We start from the raw sequence: 17,874 nt of genomic DNA on the forward strand, positions 1-17,874 counted from the left end.
CACATGGGCTCACTGGCTTAGGGAACAATCACTTTTTACACCAGCTGAAAAGCAGAAATATGCATATATCCATATAAGACTAAACTACGTAGAAATCACTGCTGTAATTATATTTTAAGAACAGAATTTGCAAATGCAATCTTTCTAAAGTAATAAGTTGTATTTTTTCTATCCAGCTCCTAGGAAAGACTGAGTTGGTCTATTTCAATTGGTGTATTTGCCTTTCAGATTTAAGATGAACAGTGTTAAGGACACGTCGTTTTTAACATGTACAATCTTTCAGCCAAATTGATGTCCTCCTCCGTTTCCTACAAGATGTTCCATATCATAGGCTCTACTAGAAATATAAATTAGCAAATAATTGATTTTCCTCGGAAGAGACTTCAGGTAGAATGAGTTGAGAAATCTAATACACAAAAAGTAGTGTTACACTAAATGCTAAATAAAAAACAACATGAATCAAATTCTTCCCCTACAGCTTGACTCAGCCAGAGTAAATAGGTATGAGAGAAATAAATTGAGATCCAGTATATGTTCAAGTTTTAATTTTCCCTTTCTGCTAGTACATAAATATCAAATTTACACTTGAATCTGTAAGCCCCTCAGCCCCTGGAACTTATGGACCCATCTTGTGAAGCATTCTCACTAGTATTACTTTAAATAAAAATAGAAGATGCTCTTGGATGAAAGGAAAGTCTTTTACAGTGAGGGTGGTGAGGCACTGGAACAGGTTGCATTGAGATGATGTTGATGCCCCATCCATGGAGACTTTCAAGGTGAGGCTGGATCAGGCCCTGGGCAGAGAGATCTAGCTGTGGTGCCCCTGTTCATTGCAGGGGAGTTGGACTGGATGGCCTTTAAAGGTCCCTTCTAACTCTAAGGATTCTATGATTCTGTGATTCTACTCTATGATTCTTCATGAATTTTCTGATGGAACAAACTTGGAAAACTTCATCAGTGCAGAAAAGGCTTAGGATATCATACATTAAAGACCTATATAGTACAGACAAAATTAAGTTCAGTAGAGCAAGAAAGGTGAGGCTTGAGAATTGGAAACTACCAGCAAAAGCATTGGCAAGAGTTGAAAGAACATGAAATAGAAAATAGGAAAGAATAAAAATCTTTAGGTACTAGCTGGTTAGGAATGAGATGAGCAAATGCAGTCAGTGAGACTTGACTGAAAGAAGCTCGGTACACATAAAAGTATTAGTTTATGCAAGGTATACTCCTGTGTATAATTCATCATACATATTCAAGGAACACTGCTGAAAGGAGTAGCAGCCTGAAACTAGATTCAGAGGGAAGCAGGTTCCCCAAATAATCAAGAAAGTAGATCCTTTGCATGAGCAAAGATGACCAGACTCTCATTTTTACTCCAGCAAAACTGAAGGCAAGAGTGAAAGGCATAGAATGACTTTGAAGACGATTTCAAATCCCACAGTAGATACTCAAAGCATAGCTGGGTTTCAGATGAGTTCAGGAGATATCTTTTTACAAGGTTTCATTTCCTGTAACGTTTTCTGTCTCCACTTATGGGAGTGAAAAATAATTGCCTTTGAGATAAATACTTGTAGATAAAGAGCACGGAATTGCAGAGTTTTGTTAGCTGTTTACACCAGCTGGAGTATAAAACAATTTCTATCTTCAAACCATGAACTTAGGAGACCTTATTTTTCTTTACACTTACTATGTTGTTTTTACAACACATCTGAGTTCTAAATTACAACAACAAAGAAGCCCATCGCTGTATCTTCTTATTACACCCAATTATAGAACCAGAGCTGCTTTGTTAAGGTATTCATTAACCTTTTCAGAACTTATAATAAGAAATCTAATCAAATAGAGGTAGTAGGGTGCATTCTTAAATGAGAGCAGTTGTCATGTACAGTAAATTTTAATACCCTGACTGTTCTTAAATTAGCTAGTTTTATTAAATTCAATGAGGTGAATTTCTTTTAATCAGCACTAACTGTACAAAACAGAAATTATTCTGCACTGTAAAAATAATATATACGCCTGGAAGGTTTGTTTCAGACTATTTTGACTTTTTTTCAGATTGAAAGTGTAGTATTTATTATTATTATTTTTTTTTAATTTTGTGCCAGGTGAATTTGTACTTTTGTAGAAATCACACAAAATTATAAAAAGACCTAATTCATTTCTTCAGTATTCCAGAAATACAGAACATGCTTTAAAACAAGTAGTGACTGAAATGGTGTACATTTTATAGAATAATTTTATCAAAATAATCAGTAGTTACTTTATGATATTATTTTTGTAAATAGCCCCTGTGAGAGCAGCCTATGCATGAAGTGAAGCCACCTGGGGGATGCGTTGCACTATGGCCTATAAACCCAGGTAAAACCTCCAGTGAAAGTCTGGTTAAGAACGCCGATGAAACTGCTCTGTGAGAGATATGGGTGAACACTACAGCTAATTAGATCGGCTTCCCGAAACCTGGGACATCTGGGATCTAGTCCCTGTTCCAATGAAAATTTTAATATTCTGTATGAAACGATACAGCTTCAGAAAAAAAGATGAAGAGAGCTCAGAACACTTTACTGACTGACATATTAGCAACTTACTTGGGATAAAAAAGGAATTCAGACCTTTGTTCTGAAGGAATTTGAGTGGATTTGAGCCCGCATCTCTTATTTACCAGAGATATACTGTAACTGCCAGAAAGTATTTATTAAATGTAGATCCTCATTGTGATTCTAGCCTTTGGCTTTTACTTAGCTTGAAAATCAACAGAGTTTCCTTCAGTCTCAATTTTTTTTTTTTTTGTCATTTGTCCAAATATTCTGCTGAGCACATGAGATTTTTCTTTCCTAAAACAAGCTTCAACTACCCTAGATAATTTTTTTTTTTTTTTTTTTTTTTTTTTAGGCATCATTGCAATTTCAATGATCTATTCAAGAGCACTTGGAGCTCCTCCTCCCCCATGCTTGTATATTTCCAGTAGAGATTCCTGGATGTGGAAGGACATACGTGAGGCAGTTTTAGGACATGTATCTTGGGCTCTATCAGACCGCACATTCCATCCACAATACAGCTGTTTGTTTCTCTTCTCTTTTTTCTTTTTTTCCCCTCAGAGATGCTCTGTTCTGTCTGGTTTCCTCATGTCCATGCTTCACGGGGGTGGTTACTGATTTCAGTGGCATGGAAATTGGTTGCTGTGCACATCTGATTCTCAATCCTATTTGAAAGCTGTACAGTGACACTTAGCAACATCATACAACTGTGTTCTGCTGCACAGAATCACACCAGTTTGAAAAGAACTATGGTGGTGCATAGAATACCTAGCCAGATGAACATTTTTCAGTGCTGCTAACACTCATTTAATACTGTACACGAGCAATGAGCTCACTGCTTTTTGAAGCAGCAACACTGTGTGAAAATGCAGTTTTATAGCTTACAATACCAACAGTTAAAAACCACAATTAGAGCTGGACTTGCACCATTGTTAGGTACGAGAAAATAAATGGAGAGCTTTATGAAATACGTAACACTTAGCATAGGTTTGTTAAGTTGGTTTCTACCTCTTACATCAAATCCTTGCAACTTGTCTCAATGATAACAGCCAGTTAATCATCACTAATTGTTCAAGGGATTATTTCCCATACATAATTACAGTTTTTTGGTTCACCGATTTCCTGTAAAATATTGGCCTATAAAAGCCCCTGTTAACTTGACCTTGCTTGTAAAATACGTTATGAAATGACTAAAGCTATTAGTGAGGAAAACTAAAGGCCAATGTGTGAAGGACAGGCACATCTTTCTCCACATTTAAATATCTCTAGTACTAGATTAGAGTGTATATAAAGCCAAGGTCAAATAATTAATCCTGATTCTTACAAGCAATTTCCTTGGGTTACTAAGTATTAGCAATAAGAACGAACAAAGTTGATTAGAATTATAAAATTCCAATCAAAATAAAAGATTCACGGAAGCAAACAATGCGTTGTAATTTGTGTTTGTACCATGTAATTCCTGTACTGAAGTTGACAATGAGATCACAGACTAAGAGTCTACTGAAAAATTCACATATTCAGGAAGCTGTTAAACAGCTAGGAAGTGAAAGTGTGCAATACAAAGTAAAGGAATATATAATATACATCTATTATACATTCCTTAAAACTATTTATTTGTAAAAAGCTTCCAGTTTAGATAATTCCAGTAGATGTGCTGAATAAACCTACTACACTAACACTTGAAAATGTAGCACCATGATGAAATCTCAAGAGTTCTTGGGTTTAATATCTATTCTTCAGTCTTCATAGAAGTCATCTAGTGCCAATCTCAAAGGCTTTTGGAAAGAAAAAAAAAATTCTGTTGGTTTGTTTCCCCCGCCCCCAGAGACAAATACATAGTTTATTAGGTGCATAAATTATTTCCTGGATAGAACTGCACACCCTAACAAAACTCATGCAACAGATGTGTTGGAGCATGCAAAATTCTCACTAGATAATACAAGAACAACATCTTTCCACTATGAAGGCAGCCAGATACTTGAACAGTGATTCAGAAATCTGGTGGAACTTCCATCATTGGAGTTATTTGAAACAATTGTACAAGGCCTTGAGCCAACACAGAGCCAAAAGTGCTCTACAGTGAATATGAAGCAGAAGTGGGGATAACAAGGTCTCTTCCAAACAGAATCTTCTGGGAACTATTTTACTAACCTACTGCAAATGAGTAGATGTTACCACCCAGGATGTTGCTATGCTTGTAAGTTGTTAGCAAGCAGTTTTTGAATTAATTACTTGCTAACATTAAGTTTCATGAGTACTACTAGTTTGGTGACAAGTATATATCAATAATTTTCCAAACTCAACTCCTAAAATGCAACAATATTTGTCAATAATAATTTCCAAAACTGACACCATATGCTCACTTCATTTTCTTTCAATACTCTGACTGTTATTCCTCTGCCATCAAGATCACTTCAAAGAGCCTGTGCAAGGATAGAACAAAGGAATTTAGGCAAACCACCCATGACATTTCCACCAGCAAACCCTCCGAGTACATTTCACTATATGCAGTTCTGGTGCTGTATTATTGCTTGTCAGGATTCAGATTTTGATGTAGATTTAAGCATTCATGGAGACTAGAAAAAAATATTTTGAAAGAAATTATAATAGAAAGAGAACAAAAAAATAAAAGAACATCTGGAATATAACCCTAATGCATGACCCTGAAATGAATCAAAGATAGAAAAATGTCATGAAGGAAAAAGGAAAAGCATTGTTTACATTGGTATGGTTTGCAATCATTTTCATTTTACATGTAGTTCTGTTACTTCAAATATAGAGCCTCTGGGCAAAGAAAAAGCACTGCTCAAAGCATTCTTCTTTTCCCTTGTTCTCCCAAAGAAGAGACAACAGACTCTTTGACTACATCCTCCACGGAACAAATGTTCTGCAGTGTTCAACACCATCAAAAAGAAAACGAAAGACAAAGGTGAAATCCTTTCCTTTCAGTGCATTTGAGCAGAAGCCTTACTTGTAGAAGTTGTCAATTTTTCTCCATCTCACAGTGCTCTCTGCCTACCCCTGACCTATCACTCCCTTGCATCCAAAAGCTGCATTTCCAATCCCCAGTGTTTTATAGCACTCCTTACTATCTCACGCTCTTCTCTGAAATAAAGGCAGCCTGAACATTGAGAGTGAGCTCATGTGTAGAAGGAAACAGTTCAGTGCTGTCTTGAGCCTTCTTACACGAAGAATTGCTATTTTTTGACTCGTATAGTTGAAAAACTGAAAGGAGAAATTTTTCTACATAGATCACATTGTTTCTTTAAGAAATGTTTCAAGCTGAATTAAAAATGCTAAATAATGCAAAGCCTGTCTTTGGTGACAGCTCAAGGGATAAAAAGAGGTTTAAAAACAGCAAGGCTTTCTTAAAAAAAAAAAAATTAAAGTAAGAAAGCATGATACACTTGGAGAGACTTAGGGATCATCTTTTAGAACAGAAAAGTCATAAAAAGCAATGACAGTCTACAGTTTTGCTATTAATCATGATGTGGAATGGAGAATTCAAAGGACAACATTTGAATGCATTTTTGACATAGATATCTGCAAATATGTGCTAACAGAACACCTTATAAGAATTAGTACACAGCAGTATAATCCAGGTTAATCTTTGAGACCGCCATGAAAATTAATTTGTATTCATGAAGTAATTCAGAGTTAAAAACATTAATAGCTGATGTAATTAGTTAATTCCATGTGTTCAGTAAACGTTCATCTATTCAACTGAAAAGGGTGACACAAACAGTCTCAGCATCAAAAATGATCTCACACTAGCAGTGTTGTGTTTGTATGCCAAATACACCCCAGGAACGTAGTAGGTAGCTTATAAAAAAATATATGTAGATGACTCAAAAAGTAATGCTTTCTATTTATTTTCATAGAAACTACAGCAGCTTCAAAGAGCATAACAACACTATCACTATAGATAGAGCAAAGTGACAGCTTTTTCAACATAGTCATCACCATAAGCTATGTTTTTGCCAGCAATGACCAGCAGTTTGCATGCCACATTCATAACTGTATGTCTGTAGCAAAAAAAAATTGTTTTACTTGCCCCTATCACCACTGCTGAAATGCACCACCCACCTCTTCACTGTGCTCACATCCACATGTTGGTCTGTTCAGCAAGCATTGATGAATGTCACTGGCTGCCATTTTTTCCACACGTAGGAATTCAGTTCCAGCCCTTTGCTTCATATGTGCTTCCATATGTCAGATGCAATTCTGTCGGACTGCCCCTCTGCTGCCACCTGTCACACAGCCACACAACATAATGGAACAGTGGTGGGAAGGTTCAACCTTTACTGCCATCCCATCAACATCCACCTCTGATGTTGTGGGCCTACATCATAGAACAGGAGGCACCACTCTCAGAGCAGCCCTTGTACATCCCTACCCCTTCTTCCCCCTATGCCTCTCCTAGAAAAAAAATAAATAAATGCTTCACAGTAAATTGTTCATTTCTGCTTTCCCAGTCACATGGCTCTGAACACATCGCAGAGCTTATTTCAGCTCATACCCATCTGTGTGAAAAGGAGACTACTCACAGTACTGCAAGAGGCAAAATTTACTGGTAGACATATGTGAAAGGGTGTTTTTCTCCATAAATCAGGTATTTGCAAGTCAGCAACAGCAGTAGAACTGTCAATAAAATTATTTAGGAAATTGCTTAAGTCAGAGCCAGCAGTTCGCAGTAATGGTTTTCACGTTTGTGATAACTGAGTGAAGTTAAATGCAGAAGCTGAGGAGATGCTTATGGAGCATAAGCATAAGTCGGTACAAGATTAGGTATTTATTACTTTTTTTAAAACCAGCTTCACACAAACTTTCTATCTTCAATGAAAAGCTGGAGTCAACCTATGTTGTCATGGACCAAATGTGCTACTTTAAGAGGCCAAAGAAGCGAGAAGCTGAAGAGAGAGCTACTCCCACCCTTAAAAATTAGGCAGAAGGGCTTGCTAAGCCAAAGGTACAGACTGATTATATCGTTTGCCTGGCATCTTCTCAAAAGGATGGCTTCTCACCAGCCACAACTATCTCATTGGAGAGAGACTGGGACTTTCTTTTGACAAGATCCAGGGTGCTACGCTGCACTGCATACAGATACGTGACTGGATAAGTAACTGCTTCCTGGCAACAGGCAGCAAACACCTGTTCAAGGCAATATGTGCAAGGAGTGGATATAAAATCTCCCTTCCCAATTTCTGGTAAAGATTCCAAATACCTATCAGTTCTGCTGGGACTGAAGAACTCATCCTATGTAACAGATCAGCGCTGCTTTGCAGGACAAAAAAGAATGCATATACAAAAGAATCCTTAGTGTATATTTCCTGTTGCTTAGTTTCACTAGGACGTTAGTAGATGCTAAAAAAGCAAAATGCAAAATTACTGGAACAGATATTTTCTTTTTTTTTTTCCCCCCATATAATGACATACCAAGGAAAAAGTACCAACTAGTTTGATTTAGTTAATCTAGTTTTCTAAAAATTGGAAGACTAAAAACTGAAACAGAACTATAAATGCGATGATTTGCAGAGCTCTGTCTACATGATCTGCTGTCAGGAGTCATTTTGCATCCACCTTTTAAGGTTCAAATACACACATTTTAAATATGCTCTCAGGCAGAATTTCACACGATTATAGAAATGCTGATAGATATAGGAGAGAAAAAGTCATCATTCTGTCCTCAGATGTTCTTACTCCCTTCCTTCTGGAGAAGATAAGAAATTCATCAGCACTATCAAGGAGAATCACTTGTCCACAAGGATGGACATGGCAGTTACTTTATGCAGCATTAAAATGATAAGAAATTTCTTTAATTCCAACCACAAATGAACGAAACATGCCTGAGCACTGTCATATTAACCACCGCTCTTTGGAATTTAAACACAATTATTTCATCATCATTTGAATTTGTTTCTCACGGTCATCTTCTACAGTACTGAATTCTAATCCTCACTATTTTTGAGTGGAACACACTTGGAAAAAGGAATACTACAATAATACTGGATAATCTTAATGTTGATATATTGGTATAGCAGATGGATTAGAGTGTTCGTAAGTAAATTAGGCTTTATTACTTTTTCTTTGTATTTGCTTACAGCATATCTGTGATTTCATAACAATAATTCCTCTGGCTAAATGCATTTTTTAATTAGCTGATCTTCAGCGATACAGAGAAATGTAATATCTGTGACAAGAGTGGTATCCAATTGCTCATGTAACTCAGTATCTGCATTGTTGCTAGGGAATATGTTTGCATCTCATCTGTTTTTCACCATACTAAGGCTATTCCTAACATTATTATTAAGGTTACCATGTACTTCAGGTGACAACAGGTTTATTTGCAGTTCAATTATTTATAGATAAATCATGCAGAACTCTTTGCCAACCAAGCTTAGGACAATGCTAAGTTACAAAAACAGGCTGGTCTGAATTTTGAAGTGCCCCACAGAGAATCGTGTCTCTCTTATCTAATAGCTATGCTTCTAACATAAGCACCTCCCAGAATAGGTCAGATTGTACAATGAAAGCATACTAGAACTGTTTGCCCTATTGTTATAAGATTTTTACGTAGAATTTGAGAGGGTTTTTTGGTTTCATTTTGCAAAATGATTCTTTGCTTTGGACTGCTAACCCGTCTCTGCAGCTTCAGAAGAGAGACTCGAAGCATGATCTTAACCCAAATGTTATGAGACTAACTGCACTTGTTTCATTACTTTTTGAAAATCTGTCCAAATATCAAACCAGAAGAATGCGTGAGAGCTGAGCTGTTCAGAACACTGACCATCCTGCTGCATCTCTCCTGAAAATGCAGACCAAGAACTACAAGCAAGCTAGAATTTTTAGTCTTGCAACGAAACGGTATTCACAGAACTTTAATTTTGATGAAAAGTTATAAATGTGAGAACTTATGAAATCAGATTATTTTCTTCATGCTGAGCTTCTTCTAATTCTTACAGTTGTACCTTTTGGCAGAAGCCACGTGGATTGCTAGTGGCATTTTGTTTATGAGCAACAGGAACCAAAACTGCAGAACAACTTCAAATTGAAGAAGCCTCTGCGGAAGTATGCAGTTATCTCAAAAGAATTATTTCATGCAAAGGTAATAAATCTAGCAAACAGAGAAGAAAAATAAAACAATAAATGAGCCATGAGCACATGAAGTAATAAAAATTTAGCTGAACTGCCATCTAAGGCAGAAAAATAACTAATTACTGTGCATGAGAAAAAACACTAAGAAACTAGAGTTTCATCTGCTGATGGATGGAAAGAACATTTAGGCCTGCTATGCAGAGACTCACTTTGCTGGTGATGCACAACTAGGTTGGAACTCTGGATTCTGCATGGGGTTTTCAAATGCTCTTCAAGCTGCTGCTACACACTTTTATTTTTCCCATAATCTGTCCTGTATATTACAATTGAATATGCACCTTCTACATACTGTTCGCACATGCAGCACGGTAATACCACACAGCAATGTGTTACAGAAAGCACACTAGAAAAGGAAATTGAATGATCAACAGTATGTTCTAGCACCAGTAACAAAAATAGTAATACTCCTACCATCAGAGGTAAGTGGCAGCAAATTTAAAATCCATACCTCAGACAATGAAAAGCAGCAACTTCACTTATGTTCCAGAACAGTTGTTTCAGGTATGACAGTGCAGGCAGTGCAAAGAACTACTTACTGAAATACTTAAAGGAGACAGCATAGTGCTAAAGATAAGCATTAGTCTTGACTGAATTTCGTGTTGATCATCCATTTACATAAAACCCCAATTCTTATTCTTAAGCTTTAAGATGCAGGAATACATAATGGTGATTGAGCTTTGAGCTTTATGCAAAGATTACCTAGATTCTACACCTGCTTTCTAGAAGTTACTTGGTATACACTTCTGAAAAGCACTTATTGTTTGCAATCTGGTTGATGCACTAAAAATCAAGTTAGTAATGGCTGCAGTAGAATATTTCTTAGAAATATATCCCATTGGTCTGAGAATGAGAGCTCTTCCTTCTTTCACTGTAGGTAAGAGTTTGTTATGTGGACTGACAGACTTTCTAGTGAAAGTAAGAGACTGTATCAATAGACAAATGTCACTGAAAGCAAAACAATAACATGATTACTAGATGAGAAAAGTAGTTCTGCTAAAAATTCACCACCAGGATTTCCTATTTTCTGCAAGAAAAGCCACAGTGACTTTCCTTATTCAACTTATTCTAGTACGATGAAATAGGGCGAGACAGATGCTAAACCACTGAGCCTGTGCCTAGCATTCACTTTGAATGGAAGAAACACACAATTTGAGAACATTAGGAAAATGTGAAAATATGGAAATTTATGAAAGAAATGACTGAGAATAGGTCTGAGCTTAGAAGAGTTCATCAGAGGAAAATCAGTAGCACTGAAGAGTGTGTAAATCTGGCAGCAAAGCAGAATCTAGGAAGTAACTCAAGAAGAATGAATGTAACCTGGAAATACATTACATATTTTAGGAATGATTATTCCTTGGATGATACTCTACACCTTCCCTCCCCATCACACACAACCTCCCCCCTTTTTTTTCCTCCCTCCCTCTCGCGATGTCCTCAAATCAGAAGCAGACGCTTCTATGAAGAATGAGCTCAGTAATATCAGCGTGAACAAAATAAAATACAAGGGTACACAATGTAAAATAACCTCTGATATTCATGAGGCTAAATTAGATTATCTCATGATGCTACTGTGCCTCAGACTGAGAAAGCTGACACTTAAATCAACAGGAGAAAAATCTTTTTCTGAGCTCACACCATATTAGCATGTTACACTATTGCACTCAGCAGAATTCCGTTATTTGAATTTTAAATAACACTGCCCTATGATATACACAGAGACTTATAGTCACCATTTAAGATAATTAAAGGACAAATGTCATATTCAAGCAGAGCTTTTCTGATTCCAGAGCTCCCATTGTCACATAAACCAGAACCTGAAAGAAAATATATAGCCTTAATACATTTGTGTTTTGAAGTATTGCACCATCTAAAAATCATATAAACATTTAACACTGACTTTATTCTACTATCTGCAAGGTAAGAACATCTCACACCTAAGCTAAGTAACTGGCAAATCTTTAAATGCCTCAAAAATCTATTCAATTTAAAATCAGCTTCGTCTCTCAAGGCAGCTCCTTCGCCTTATTTGTTTTGGGCTGTGGGATGGGGATATTTAGTGGTGGTTTAAGATTTGTTTCTGTTTGTTTTCAAAGATGAGCATTGAAAACATTCTATTGCTGCCATTGATGAAGTATCCTCTCTATTTCATTAAAAATTAAATAAAGACCCTGGGGGCTGAAGGAAAATGGATTTTTCATTTTTCTCCCTTTTGCTCTTGAGAATGATTTATGAAGTACAAGTGCATTCATAAACTAGATACTATACCCTGGAGAAAATAAACTAGCTATTATTCAATTGTTAGTGGTTCATATTATAAATGGCCACCGCCAATTTTACATTGTTTGTTGAAATCATTTTTAACCAGATAACTCTCACTCAAACCATGAAAGATTGGATGGAAAATGCCCCATTTATCATTCAGATCAAAACCTAAACTCACGTCTCTCTTCCACTGGTATACCCCAAATTATCTTGTCATGTTTTATTTCATTCATTAAAAGTTACAAACACATTGAAATAATGCACTCTTAGAAAAGCTGGTCATTCACTTGGCTGTCACATTGAAGAAGCACACCAACTCATACCATCAGTTACATATCTCTCTCCAATTATCCTCCAAAACTATATAACACTCACATTATTTTAAACAATCCATAAACCGTGAATGAAGGAAACACGAAATAAAGAATAAGGATGGATCTTTAGAGTAACCAAAACAGCATTTGTCAGCAAACCCAACACGGGTAGAAGAATATTTTGGCTATCTCTAAGGCACAGATATGCTTGTGTAACACAAACTCTCATTCTTCAAAGATTCTCCAAGTCTCCGGAGTACATGAAAACGGTTCAGTTCTCCTTAAAGTCCTTCCCACTGTATAATTTAAGAGGTGATCTACACATCCATTAATTTTCATAAGCCAACCCCCAAAAAAGCTAATAGATACCACACCACCACCTCCTAACTGCAGAAATCTAAGTAAAGATTGAACGGGACTTTTGGTTTTGCTACTATCTAACATGCAGTCAAGCTAACAAAAACCTTAGTTTTCTTTAATGGATCTCAGTTTATCAAACACATGTGAAAATATAGTTTTAATGATTTAAATCTTAATGAGACCTTAACGTTACCTGACAATGTTCAACCTGCACTGCCTTGCCATTTCAGCTCATACTGCTGACAGATAACAGTTACACGTGCATGTAGAGTTCAATAAACAGCCACTGGCAGTAAAACTGCAAGGAACTGCATGTAAACATAGTCTCCGCACTGCTACTTTTTCATTCATTCCCAGCTGTAGAGCTTGATCTGCTGCAGAAAAGCTTTCCTACAGTTCACATTCATGCCCTGTATCAGAGCATCCCCGAAGTTTAAATAATGATGAGACAGTGCATTTAGCACTCCGTTTTTTAGGAGACAGCAATCCAGTCTCATCATGTAAATATTTGCTAGCTCCAGGAAAAGGTACAAGTATTCTGCATGGGAAAAGCAATGGTACCCAACACAACTTCCCAACCTGGCCCAGAGGCATTCCATCTTCCTGACATTGAGGTTTCACTGACAGAAAGGAAGACGACCCGTCTCAGTCACCAAGGCTCAGGCTTCTTATTTGGTAAGCTGCGGAAACACTGGCACCTATGAAGAAAAGGTTTTTATTTAATGTAGAGGTCTAAGGACATTCATTTTGCCACATCAGGGAGGAAGTTCAAATGCAATACAATTAGCTGTCTAAAGGAGTCACATTCTGGATGGGAGTAGAAATATCAGCAAGAGCCTCTTTCCTGCTATTAACAAGACAAGTCCACTGAGAACCAATCAACCCTGCCACAGCAGAGCCTGCATGAGGACTGTTCAGCACTAATAGACTGTAAGAAAGTAAATAATGACTTTTTAGTATTCTGAAAGCTCTCTCTAAATCACAGAAGGCTCTAATAGCATAGTTACACACTTAAAAATAATATTCACGTAACACAAGATGTTGGGAATGATTCATAGAGTAGGTTTCAAAGCCTTCCCATCCCCCTGCATCACAAAATAGCAAGAAGCTGTTACAGCAAATGATTTTTGCTTTACGAACATGATAGCTTTTGTTTAGTGCCTCGCCAGTTGGCCTTTAAACAATTACAGAAATAGCAGTTTTAAACTGAGCACTAAATTCAGCCCCGTATTTTAAGAAAGGCGATGAATTTGGTAAGGATGCAAATCACACATTCCATGCGTTTGTATTTCTTCTTCAGGGGAAGCCTAGAACAACTCCAGACAAAAGTAGTGTGGGTATTTGCACGTGGATAGAAGAAAGATTCACGTTCTTAGAAGTCCACCTTATTTAGATCTCTTGAGAGCACTTAATCACTGGCTTGCTAGCGTTCATTCTGCTGAACTTCTCTGTCATGCCAGCCATAGGAGCAGAGCACACGCTTTATGAGAATAGAGAAAAATAAAATATATTTAAGTTACAGTATTATGAGTATTGCACATTTGACCATATAGATCAACCTAGATTATTGTATAAGTACAAATTTGGTAGCATTCCATGAATTAAAACTGAGTCAAATATTCCAACTTTGGTGGTACAGGAGATTACACTGAACAGGCCATAAAAAAATAAAAGATTAGGAAGTCTACTGTACTACAAGGAAAGGACAAAGAAATACTTGGAAACTGGCTAACATAATAATATGACTAAAATCAATGGATTCTTAAAGCAATGAACAGGTAAGTCTCAGGGTAGTACATTGCACACACACACTGAGGTACAAGCCAGGCTGGTTTCAGTAGTAGACTTACAGTATTTAAAATGGGTATTATTTGTTAATACTTAATAGCAACTGAATCACACAGAATCACAGAATGGCCACGGTTGGAAGGGACCTCAAGGATCATCAATCTCCAACCCCCCTGCCACACAGAGGGCCAACAACCTCCCCATTTAACACTAGACCAGGCTGCTCAGGGCCCCATCTATGGCCTTGAATACCTCCAGGGACGGGGCATCCACAGCCTCTCTGGGCAGCTGTTCCAGCACCTCACCACTCTCTCTGTAAAGAATTTCCCCCTGACATCCAACCTAAATCTCCCCTCCTTCAACTTAAAACCATTTCCTCTCATCCTGCAGTTATCTACCCTTTCAAAGAGTTGATTCCCCTCCTGTTTGTAGGCTCCCTTTAGGTACCGAAAGGCTGCAGTGAGGTCACCCCGCAGCCTTCTTTTCTCCAGGCTGAACAAGCTGCTGCATATATACACTACTGTCCACATATAGACTACTATTTGCGTATCACAGAATTACAGAATTGTAGGGGGTGGACAGAATCACTGGAGATCATCCAAGCCCAACCTCTCCAAAGCAGTTACTACAGCAAGTTGCATAAGAAAGCATCCAGGTGGGTTTTAAACATCTCCAGAGAAGGAGACTCTACAGCTTCTCTAGGCACCCTGTTCTCATGTTCTGTTGAAGTAAAGAAATCTTTTCCCATGTTCACATGGAGCTTCCTATGTTTCAGTTTGGGCCCACTGCCACTTGCTCTGTCACTCAGCACCACTGAAAAGTGAAAAATGGCACCATACAGTTCACTCCCATCCACTAGGTATTTATAGGCATTGATAAGATCCCCTCTCAGACTCCTCCAGGCTGAACTGCCCCAGGTCTCTCATTCTTTCCTCACATAAAACATGCCGTAGGACTCTTTTAACACCTTTAGCTGTCTGTAGAATGCTTCCTCAACTTCCTGCTCCTTATCAGGTGGCTGCAGTAAACACCCACAAAGGTGTCACCCATATTATCTTGCCCCTTAATTCTCACTCATTACCTCTCCGCTCATTCATCCTTAGGCAGAGCTTGATTCGTTCCAGTTATTCTCTCACATAAAAAGCAACTCCACCATGTTGCCTTCCTGGCCTATCCTTGCTAAAAAGCACATAAGCATTCATGGCAGCATTCCTGTCACATGGACCACCAGGTCTCTGTAATTGCAGTGACACTGTAGCCCTCCAACCACACATAGACCCCTAATTGTTCCTGTTTATTCTCTGTGCTGCGTGCACTGATGTAGAGGCACTTCAAAGAAGAAAACAGAGCAGAGGGTGCAGGTATAGCTAGAGAGATGTAGGAGGAGTATACCATTACTGTACATCATTTTGAAAGTAAAACAGTCCATATTTTGTGACTATTTAATGCATCTTTTCTCCAGCTGTGAATGCCTTCTCCCTTTACATCAGATATATAACACATGATATGTATTGATATAGTTGATTTCCTAAAGTACACAAAAGGCTGATCATTATACTACATGAAATAATTAAATTTATCAAGATAAGCATATCCATACTAACTATAACTGTGAAGCAATGCATTTCTTTGGAAAAGGCTGGGTTATTTTAAATTGAATACTCCATGTTCTTTCAACCTACACTTGACTTATCCCCCCAGTTTAATTTTTACAGCAGATCTCAACTGAGCTCACTTGTGCTTTTGTGGAGGGGAGGCGGCATCTTGACTTTGACATGTTTCTGACATGGCACAGGAGCAATCCCCAGGCACTGTAGTTTAATGATCTTTTCAGCTGTCTACTAATAGAACTCTACACAGTAAAACTGCTCTGCAATTGCAGAAATGCTTCATCACAGAATTAAAAACCAACTCCTCAGGAAAGAAGTGTGTGTTTCAATGAAAAAGTACTGCAGCAGCAAACTGAGAAGAAGGTCAGCTTCTGAAATCATCAAGCAGACGATATTACCTGCAGCTGAGGGCTAGAGTTGCTTTCTTAAAAATCCTTTCCAACCCATTTCACATATGCTTATTTTTTATGTAAAGCGTGGAATGGACAAATTCTCTCTCTATGATCTGCTAGAATAACACTAAATATATTTAAAAAAAAAAAAAAAAAAAAAAAAAAAAGCAAAAACCAAATCACAATAATCTAGAAAATACAGTTTTCCTCTGATTTTTGCAGTGACAGCATGATGTTCCAACAGACAGGCACAGAATTCAGTAATTTATAGCCACAGCCCATACACTCCTTCCCGCATCCTCCTCTCCTCCCACCAGATTCAGACACTACATTACTTTGGCATGAGACTAGTACTCCTTAAAAGCTGGCTTTCAGCCTGGATTCTGTTGGCAATTAAACCACTACATTGTGTAGATTTATATAAGCCAAACTAGACATAAACGAAAACAAAGCAAACACAAGAAAACCAATAAATCCCACTAGTTGTGTAGCTCAAAATATAATTGCACAGTGGCTATTAAAATATTCTGCACCTCTTCTATAAGACATAACATCTAGTATATCAATGTCTATTAAAATATTCTGCACCTCTTCTATAAGAGATAACATCTAGTATATCGATGCCTGTTTCATATATACAGAAAGCCAACAAAGCTGCAAGAGATGTGGTTTAATTACTCTATAACTTCATTAACTTTCTTAGAAACTATATGAGGATGAATTATGCAATGCAGAATATCACATACCTCCAAAAAAGGTTCTTTTCTCACAGCATTATTAAAAGCTTTAAGCAGTTTTTAAAAAAAAAATGATAACTGTCTCAGACCCATTAGTAATTGGACGCCCCGGCCTTTGCATCACCCAGCTAATCATGCAGCACAGTTAATGAAGAGGGCCTACCAGGTAGGGTTGGCTGCATCTTCTGACATCTGCTGTCCTTCTCCTCCCAAAACCAAGGAAATCCCTACAGGAGGAAAATTTTGTTCCTCATTAAGAACATCTTCATTAAAAACCACACAAATCAGGAGCTACAGCAGCAAGCAGCCATTTTTACCCAGACAGCAGAGTACTGTCCTAATGTGCTGCAGTGCCCTCCTAATTAGTCCAGCTTTGTAACTCAGCTGCAAAGTTTTGCTCCTCAGGTTTCCTCAGAGTCTAATTAGGGTTGTCATCACCCTGCTAATCAACACTAATCATCCACTAACAAAGAGGCCCCTTGGTGCTGTGGCAGGGAAGGTTTCACTGAACTCTTCCAGCCCAGAACTGCCCTGCATGAGCAGGCATGTCTCTTAAGGGACAGAATGCATCCATGAACCTTCCAAGGCAAAACCCCATCAGGCTCTATATAATAACCATTTTCTGAATGGTAGCTGCACGAAAATTAAATGTATACTCAAAGATTTTCTTTCTTTTCTAAAAGGAATATAAAAGACCAGGGGTGCGATTTGATGAGCCACTA

General features: G+C 37.7%; 1 long non-coding RNA gene across 1 annotated transcript; it reads right to left on the reverse strand.

Annotated features, from left to right (window-relative positions):
• Positions 1 to 11,957: 11,957 nt before the first annotated feature.
• On the reverse strand, positions 11,958 to 17,409 carry LOC149915980 (uncharacterized). Its single transcript, XR_016471072.1, has 3 exons — positions 17,316 to 17,409; positions 14,010 to 14,105; positions 11,958 to 13,323 (listed from the first exon to the last, which is right to left on the reverse strand). It is a non-coding gene; the product is annotated as an uncharacterized LOC149915980 (long non-coding RNA).
• Between the last annotated feature and the right edge of the window lie 465 nt (positions 17,410 to 17,874).

This window comes from Phasianus colchicus, chromosome 14, assembly GCF_987193195.1.
Source record: "Phasianus colchicus chromosome 14, bPhaCol1.hap1.1, whole genome shotgun sequence".
NCBI lineage: Eukaryota > Metazoa > Chordata > Aves > Galliformes > Phasianidae > Phasianus > Phasianus colchicus.